The following is a 9,295-nucleotide window of genomic DNA, read 5'->3' on the forward strand; positions in this document are numbered from 1 at the left end:
TGCCTTAGCAGCAATGGGGAGTCATCACCTTTAAAATGTTTGCCTTTCAGAAGAGTGGGAAATATCTCATGGTTTTGAATTTTGTTTCTTTAATTATTTAGCGAGATTGAACATCTTTTTAAAAAACATATTTGTTGTGTCTGTAAATTAATGATTTATATGAACTCTTTGTAAATTAAGAAATGAAACCGTTGTTGGTGAAAATTTATCCCCAGTACCATTTATTTTTAGACTTTCTTAATTGCATTTTTTAAATTTTTGACATAAGTTTTCAAATATTATGTGGTAAAATTTAATCAACGTTTTCTTAGAACTTCTGGATTTTGTGTCCTGCTTCAAAAGACCTCCCCTTCTCCAAGATTATAAATAAATTTATTATGCCACTTTCTAAAACTTTTATTCTTTACTATTTAATACCTAAATCTTTAATCTACTATTACTTTTATTATAAAGAGTAAGTTAGGTACCATACGACCCAGCAATCCCACTACTGGGCATATACCCTGAGAAAACCATAATTCAAAGAGTCATGTACCACAATGTTCATTGCAGCTCTATTTAGAGTAGCCAGGACCTGGAAGCAACCTAAGTGTCCATCGACAGATGACTGGATAAAGAAGATGTGGCACATATATACAATGGAATATTACTCAGCCATAAAAAGAAACGAAATTGAGTTATTTGTAGTGAGGTGGATGGACCTAGAGTCTGTCATACAGAGTGAAGTAAGTAAGAAAGAGAAAAACAAATACCATATGCTAACACATAAATATGGAATCTAAAAAAAAAAAAGTTCTGATGAACCTAGGGGCAGGACATGTATAAAGACGCAGATGTAGAGAATGGACTTGAGGGCACAGGGAGGGGGAAAGGTAAGCTGGGATGAAGAAAGTGGAATGGACATATATACACTACCAAATGTAAAATAGATAGCTAGTGGGAAGCAGCCGCATAGCACAGGGAGATCAACTTTGTGCTTTGTGACCACCTAGAAGGGTGGGATAGGGAGGGTGGGAGGGAGACACAAGAGGGAGGAGATATGAGGATATATGTATATGTATAGCTGATTCACTTTGTTATAAAGCAGAAACTAACACACCATTGTAAAGCAATTATACTCCAATAAAGATGTTAAAAAAAAAAAAAAAAGATTAAGTTGGGGATTTTTCCCCCCAAATGCTTATCCCAAACACACGTGTAATCCAATTTAGATAAGGTGAAGTTTCATGTTATGTGGGGCATAGCATGCAGAGAGATGAGAATGTAACAGTAAGGAGTTTGAATTTTATTCTATAGCCAACAGGAATCTTTTGAAAGTTTTTTAAGCAGTTGAGAAATATCAAAGATGTGTTTTATGAATGTAATTTTATGGCTGTGTGAAGGACTAGAAGGAAGGAAAGAAGGCCATTTAGGAGGCCAATTAAATTACCCAGGCAAAAAGCAGTGAGAGCAGAGCTAGCACAATGTTAGTGAGACTAGTAAGGAGAGGATGTAGGTGATGAGTGCTGCAGGCATTTCATAAGAGTCCTTGAATGTTAGAGTGAGAAAGGGCTCCAGAGATCCCTGGTCCTAGCTCCACTAAGTCTCACAGCCCCTTAGTGGCTGAGTCAGTATTAGAATCCAATTTCATTCCCAGTTAGGGTTGTGTCCACCACAGAACCTCCATAATTCTTTTTGGATGTGGGTATATCAGTTCTGACTGGGGAAGGGGAGGTAAAGGGAAGTGAAAGTGGTACCAGTGGTTCAGGGTAGGAAACTCAGGTGGGGAGTTCATTGGCAGGAACAGGTAATGAGTGTAATGTGGGGCAAATGGTATCTCAAACTTGAGGAACAATTAAATGGAAATTTCAGCAGGGAGCTGGAACTGGGTTGTGGGTGGGGGAGGTCAGACTTAGCCATGTAGATTTGTTCATTTGTGAAAGCATAGGGGTTGATGGCGTGGGAGCAAATGAGACGGTCTCAGCTGAGTGTGGAGCAGGAGGAGAAAGCTGTGTCTAGACGGAACTATGGAGAATCTTAAATTTAAGGGGTAAGAGAAGAAAAGGAGTTAACAAAGAAGATCAGAAAGAGAAGCAGAAAAAAAGATGTCATATATGAAGGCTAAGAAAGAAGATCCTGGAACTTCCCTTGTGGTCCAGTGGTTAAGACTTTGCTTTCCAATGCAGGAGGTGTGGGTTCGATCCCTGGTCAGGGAGCTAAGATCCCACATGCCTTGTGGCCAAAAAGAAAAAAAAACAAAACAGAAAACAGAAGAAATATTGTAACAAATTCAATAAAGAATTTAAAAACGGTCCACATCAAAAAAAATCTTAAAAAAAAAGAAAGAAAGAAGATCCTCTCAAAAAGGAACATTTGATGACGAGCACTGCAGAGACCTAACAGGAGATTAGAGACCTTGGAGAGAGTCCTTTAATTAATTTTTTAAAAAAATTTAAAAAACTTTCTGAAAAAAATAATGGCGGTCAAGATGAGGCTTTGTGAGTGAGCTGTGAAAGAGGACTAAAGAATCATTAAAACAGGCACTGAAGTCACTGAGGGTGATGACAGCAGAGGCAACATCAAACAGAAAAGGATGTTGGGGTCCCAGGTAACCAGAATGGAAAGAAATTAACATAAGTAGTTGGGCCCAGGGTTGGGGTTACCAAGGGCAGTGGAAAATGAGAAATGTGCCACTTTCTTTATTGGCCATGCGACACGGGCACACAATGAAAGAGAGCGGGTTTTGAGAATAGTGGTGTCACCAGGGGAAAGCCATATTTTAGATAATAAAAGGAAATAGAAGGAGCTTTTTAAGAAAAAAGGAGGGAGGAGAGGGTAAGAGTGTGCATGTACTGGGAGGGGAACATTCCAGAGGAAATGCCATACATTTAAATTACAAAAAAATAAAAATAATAACCTGGAAGGAGATTTTAATCAAGAAATAGTATCTTAAATAGAAATTCATTAGTTGGTAATTAATTTCTGAACAACAACAACAACAGAAATGTATGAGGTATAGTCATTTCCAAAGTTGCCATGTGTGTGATTGCTTCTTTGGCTGGAGAAGGCTTCAGGAACCTACATTTAACAAATACTGTGTGCCCATTACTTGCCAGGGACTATCTATTCCATCAGCATTAACCCATGGGACACTGCACAGAAATTTTCATTTCACTTTGTCATACTATCTATCGATACATCTGATCAACTAGAAAATTGTTTATTGAATCACTGACCTTCTCTTATGGCAATGCTCTTTGATTAGCAGTTTCCCTCTTTTAAAATACTGATATCCTTAAGAATGTTAAGTTGGCTGCTGGTCTTTCTTTCCTTATTGTGAATTTTACTTTCAAAATGAATTAATTTAATCAGATTGGTTTCTTGTGAGGAGTCTTGTTAAAATGCAGAGTTTACAAGAAATTTTTATTAAAAATACATTTTCATTATGGAAAATTTGGATGATATAGAAAATAGAAAGTTTCAGCTTTGATGTCCTAGAAAGTAGTTAAATACATTGAAAAGAAACATGACTAGTAATCATTGTAGGGAAATCCCAACCTCTCTAAGGTCCCGAGTTCACAAGTGGTGTAGATTTGTATCTGAACAGGGTGCTGCCTCATAATAACAAAAATAAATCAAACACTTGTTTAGTGCTGGGCTAGGTGCTGGGGATACAGTAGTGAACAAAGCAGACTTCTTCCTACCCTCCTGGAGTTTATTCGTTTTTTGGCGAGATACATTTTGAGCAAATAGTCACACAAATAAATCATTTATGAACATGATAAATAAGAATTAGGCTGGTAATGAAAATAAAGGAGTAGAGCGGTACTAAGGTAGTGTAGTCAGAGAATGTGGCATTTAAGCTGTACCCAAAGGGTGTGAAGAATATATGGCAGAGAGGGGACAGAGGATGCCTTCTGGACAGAGAAAACTCCGGGGGCAAAGGCCCTGACAGAACTTGTATTGTTTAGGGAACTAAGAGGGCCAGTGTGGCTGGAGAAGATTAGGCAATGGGAAGGGTATAATATAATGGGGTTGAAGATGGAAGTAGACAGAAGCCAGGTAGGGTTGGGCCCTGGAAGCCAGGGAAAGGAACTTGGATTTTATTCAAAGTGCAATGGTCCAAGAAGAAGACATAACATTGTAAATATCTATGCACCCAACATAGGAGCACCTCAATACATAAGGCAAATGCTAACAGTCATAACAGGGGAAATTGACAGTAACACAATAACAATAGGTGACTTTAACACCCCACTTACACCAATGGACAGATCATCCAAATAGAAAATAAATAAGTTAACACAAGCTTTAAATGACACATTAGACCAGATGGACTTAATTGATATTTATAGGACATTGCATCCAAAACCAACAGAATACACTTTCTTCTCAAGTGCACAAGGAACATTCACCAGGATAGATCACATCTTGGGTCACAAATGAAGCCTTGGTAAATTTAAGAAAATTGAAATCATATCAAGCATCTTTTCCGACCAAAACACTATGAGACTAGTTATCAATTACAAGAAAAAAGACTGTAAAAAAATACAAACACATGGAGGCTAAACAATATGCTACTAAACAACCAAGATATCATGGAAGAAATCAAAGAGGAAATCAAAAAATACCTAGAAACAAATGACAATGAAAACACGATGACCCAAAATCTATGGGATGCAGCAAAAGTAGTCCTAAGAGTGAAGTTCATAGCAATGCAATCCTACATCAAGAAACAAGAAAAATCTCAAATAAACAACCTAACCTTATATCTAAAGCAATTAGAGAAAGAAGAAGAACAACAAAAAAAACCCCAAAGTTAGCACAAGGAAAGAAATTATAAAGATCAGATCAGAAATAAATGAAAAAGAAATGAAGGAAACAATAGCAAAGACCAATAAAACTAAAAGCTGGTTCTTTGAGAAGATAAACAAAATTGTTAAACCATTAGCCACACTCATCAGGAAAAAAAGGGAGAAGACTCAAATCATCAGAATTAGAAATGAAAAAAGAGAAGTAACAACTGACACCACAGAAATACAGAGGATCATGAGAGATTACTACAAGCAACTATATCCCAATAAAATGGACAACGTGGAAGAAATGGACAAATTCTTAGAAAAGTACAACCTTCCAAGACTGAACCAGGAAGAAATAGAAAATGTGAACAGACCAATCACAAGCACTGCAATTGAAACTGTGATTAAAAATCTTCCAACAAACAAAAGCCCAGAGCCAGATGGCTTCACAGGAGAATCCTATCAAACATTTAGAGAAGAGCTAACACCTATCCTCTCAAACTCTTCCAAAATATAGCAGAGGGAGGAACACTCCCAAACTCATTCTACGAGGCCACTATCACCCTGATACCAAAACCAGACAAAGATGTCACAAAGAAAGAAAACTACAGGCCAATATCACTGATGAACATAGATGCAAAAATCCTCAACAAAATACTCGCAAACAGAATCCAGCAGCACATTAAAAGGATCATACACCATGATCAAGTGGGGTTTATCCCAGGAATGCAAGGATTCTTCAATATATGCAAATCAATCAATGTGATACATCATGTTAACAAATGAAGGATGAAAACTGTATGATAATCTCAATAGTTGCAGGAAAAAGCTTTTGACAAAATTCAACTCCCATTTATGATTAAAAACTCTCCAGAGTTTTTAATCAAAATAAAAAATTAAAAAGCCAATAAAAGGCATATATGACAGACCCACAGCCAACATCATTCTCAATAGTGAAAAACTGAAACCATTTCCTCAAAATCAGGAACAAGACAAGGGTGCCCACTCTCAGAACTATTACTCAACATAGTTTTGGAAGGTTTAGCCACAGCAGTCAGAGAAGAAAAAGAAATAAAAGGAATCCAAATCGGAAAAGAAGAAGTAAAGCTGTCACTGTTTGCAGATGACATGATACTATACATAGAGAATCCTAAAGATGCTACCAGAAAACTACTAGAGCTAATCAATGAATTTGGTAAAGTAGTAGGATACAAAATTAATGCACAGAAATCTCTTGCATTCCTATACACTAATGATGAAAAATCAGAACAAAAATTAAGGAAACACTCCCATTTACCACTGCAACAAAAAGAATAAAATATCTAGGAATAAACCTACCTAAGGAGGCAAAAGACCTGTAAGCAGAAAACTATAAGACACTGATGAAAGAAATCAAAGACGATACAAACAGATGGAAAGATATACCATGTTTTTGGATTGGAAGAATCAACATTGTGAAAATGATTATACTACCCAAAGCAATCTACAGATTCAATGCAGTTCCTATCAAATTACCAATGGCATTTTTCACAAAAGTAGAACAACATATTGTACAATTTGTATGGAAACAGAAAAGACTCCAAATAGTGAAAGCAATTTTGAGAAAGAAAAACGGAGCTGGAGGAATCAGGCTCCCTGACTTCAGACTATACTACAAAGCTACAGTAATCAACACAGTATGGTACTGGCACAAAAACAGAAATATAGATCCATGGAACAGGATAGAAAGCCCAGAGATAAACCCATGCACATATGGTCACCTTATCTTTGATAAAGGAGGCACAAATATGCAATGGAGAAAGACAGCCTCTTCAATAAGTGGTGCTGGGAAAACTGGACAGCTACATGTAAAAGAATGAAATTAGAACACTACTTCACACCATACACAAAGATAAGCTCAAAATGGATTAAAGACCTAAATGTAAGTCCAGTTATTACAAAATTCTTAGAGGAAAACATAGGCAGAACACTCTATGAAATAAATCACAGTAAGATCCTTTTGACCCACCTCCTAGAGTAATGGTAATAAAAGCAAAAATAAACAAATGGGACCTAATGAAACTTAAAACCTTTTGCACAGCAAGGGAAACTATAAACAAGATGAAAAGACAACCCTTAGAATGGGAGAAAATATTTGCAAATAAAGCACTGACAAAGGATTAATCTCCAAAATACACAAGCAGCTCATGCAGCTCAGTATAAAAAAAAAAAAAACCCAATCCCAAATTGGGTGGAAGACCTAAATAGACATTTCTCCAAAGTAGACATACAGATTGCCAACAAACACATGAAAAGATGCTCAACATCACTAATCATTAGGGAAATGCAAATCAAAACCACAATGAGGTATCATCTCACACCAGTCAGAATGGCCATTATCAAAAAATCTAGAAACAATAAATGCTGGAGAGGGTGTGGAGAAAAAGGAACCCTCCTGCACTGTTGGTGGGAATGTAAATTGATGCAGCCACTATGGAGAACAGTATGGAGGTTCCTTAAAAAACTAAAAATAGAACTACCATATGACCCAGCAATCCCACTACTGGGCATATACCCTGAGAAAACCATAATTCAAAAAGATATATGTACCACAATATTCATTGCACCCCTATTTACAATAACCAGGACATGGAAGGAACCTAAATGTCCATCAACAGATGAATGGATAAAGAAGATGTGGCACATATATACAATGGAATATTACTCAGCCATAAAAAAGAACGAAATTGAGTTGTTTGTAACGAGGTGGACGGACCTAGAGTCTGTCATACAGAGTGAAGTAAGTCAGAAAGAGAAAAATACCATATGCTAACGCACATATATGGAATCTAAAAAAAAATGGTACTGATGAATCTAGTAGCAGGGCAGGAATAAAGATGCAGATGTACAGAATGGACTTGAGGAAACAGAGGGGGAGGGGGAAGCTGAGAAGAAGTGAGAGAGCAGCCCTGACATGTATACAGTACCAAATGCAAAATGGATGGCTAGTGGGAAGCTGCTCCATAGCACAGGGAAATCAACTCGATGCTTTGTGATGACGTAGAGTGCTGGGATAGGGAGGGTGGGAGGGAGGCTCAAGAGAGAGGGGGTGTGGGAATATATGTATACATATAGCTGATTCACTTTGTTGTACAACAGAAAATAACACAACATTGTAAAGCAATTATACTCCAATAAAGATTAACAAAACAAAACAAAAAAACAAAGTACAATGGGAAACCAAAGAAGGGTTTTAAGTAATATGGAATATTACTTAGTTTTTAAAAGAGTGCTCTGGCTGCCATTTTAGGAACAGATGGAGGGCAGTAAGAGGGTAGGAATGAAACCAGTAGGTAGTCTGCATTAGTGCAAACTCTTAATAATGATGGTGGTGGCGATAATGCTAACGGTTATAACAGTTACAGTATCTTGGGCATCTTCTGTGGGTCAGATGTTTTACATACATTATTTATAATTGTCACCATGACACTAGTATTTGAATATGATTGCCTCCATTTTAGAAGTGAGGAAATAGAGGCTCAGAGAGATTAAGTATCTTGGAAAAGGCCACATAGCTAATAAGTAACAAAGCCAGAATCTGAAATCGGGTCCATCTGGTTCTTTCTCTTATTCCATGGAAGCCATTGGTAGAATGAGGTAGAATTAAATTCCTGGGCCTTTAATTCCATTCACTGTCTCATCAAGATTGCATGTTCTTGTTTGTGCAGAGGGTCTCTGAGGGTGTGGTGGGATTACACAACCCATTGTTGGGTACCAGGAAATCACTGAAAGAAGTCAGCCTCCCAAAACTTGTCCTGGCTAGTAGGAGGAAGAAAAAATGGGGATTATGGCTAAGCTTGGCAACACTGTATGACTTAATTCTGAGAGATTTTGCAGGGAAGCAGAAGGGAGAAGGTAAGACAGGAGTGTGCTCACACTGACCCTCTACTCCCTTGGTTGTGGTGGCTTCACTTCTTTCTTGGGGGAGATCAGAATAAGTGATGTCGAAGAAAGGGAGGTTGAGTTTGGGGAACCATGAGAAAGCACTCAAACTGAATCACTTCCTGTCCCCCACTCCCCACTGCTCTGTAAGTTTCTACATGCCTCCTAGGGAGAGGAAACACTCTATTAAGAAACCTGGCAAATCAATCTATGACTCAAGCCAAACCTTTTGTTAGAGGAGGGGAAGTGTGGTATGAATTTTTAGGGAAACTTTCTTTTATGTCTTTAAGGTAAATAACACAGTATTTGTAAAACACTTCTATGCTTTCTTACGGTTTTCCTGGATGCAGTCTTATCTAATCATTTTTGTACACTGGTACGACCTGCCCTTCAAACTTTGTAGCCTCATACAGCCCCTTCCTCCATGCCCTGTGCATTTTAGACCCACTGGACTATTTACTGTTCCTCAAGCTACCATGCACTTTCACACCTCCATGCCTTGCTCAAGTTGTTCCTCTTGCTAAAGTTGCCTCTTCCCCTTTACCTGGGAAACTTCTTTTTAACCCTTAGAGCTCAATTCAAATTCCTTTGTCTCC

This window comes from Balaenoptera musculus, chromosome 6 (assembly GCF_009873245.2).
Source record: "Balaenoptera musculus isolate JJ_BM4_2016_0621 chromosome 6, mBalMus1.pri.v3, whole genome shotgun sequence".
In the NCBI taxonomy this organism is placed as follows: domain Eukaryota; kingdom Metazoa; phylum Chordata; class Mammalia; order Artiodactyla; family Balaenopteridae; genus Balaenoptera; species Balaenoptera musculus.